The sequence below is a fragment of the Penaeus monodon genome, chromosome 14, assembly GCF_015228065.2.
Source record: "Penaeus monodon isolate SGIC_2016 chromosome 14, NSTDA_Pmon_1, whole genome shotgun sequence".
Classification (NCBI taxonomy): Eukaryota; Metazoa; Arthropoda; class Malacostraca; order Decapoda; family Penaeidae; genus Penaeus; species Penaeus monodon.
The window spans coordinates 50,594,616-50,595,074 of record NC_051399.1 but is presented as its reverse complement, the minus strand read 5'-3'; positions in this window follow the sequence as shown (position 1 = coordinate 50,595,074).

Genomic DNA, 459 nt, shown 5'->3' with positions numbered 1-459 from the left:
ACCACCTCAAATCTTTTATACAATGATGAAAAAATAATAAGTAAAGTAATCACTTTTCTAAGGGAGCTTAAAACTTTATGACCTTATATAGATTGAGAGAATAAATAGGATCCATGCTTAATAACCTTGGCTACATGCCGCTGGTTGATAGCCAAGAAATCCAACAAAGAAAGAAAGAAAGAATATCGATACTGTTAAAATTGCTATTGATGTAATGATTATTAAATTGTTATTAAAATATTAATAATGTTTAAGACAATGAAGTAATGCATAAGCTCCTTTGCAAAAGTCAAGGAAAAGGGTAGGTCTAATAACGGACTCCATGATGATCAAGTACTTGTAGAGCCATCTATGTGTAAATAGAGTAAATAAATTTGTATTACTGTGGACATACCATACGTGTCGATTTGGTTTATATATATATAAATATATATATATATAATATATATATATATTCAT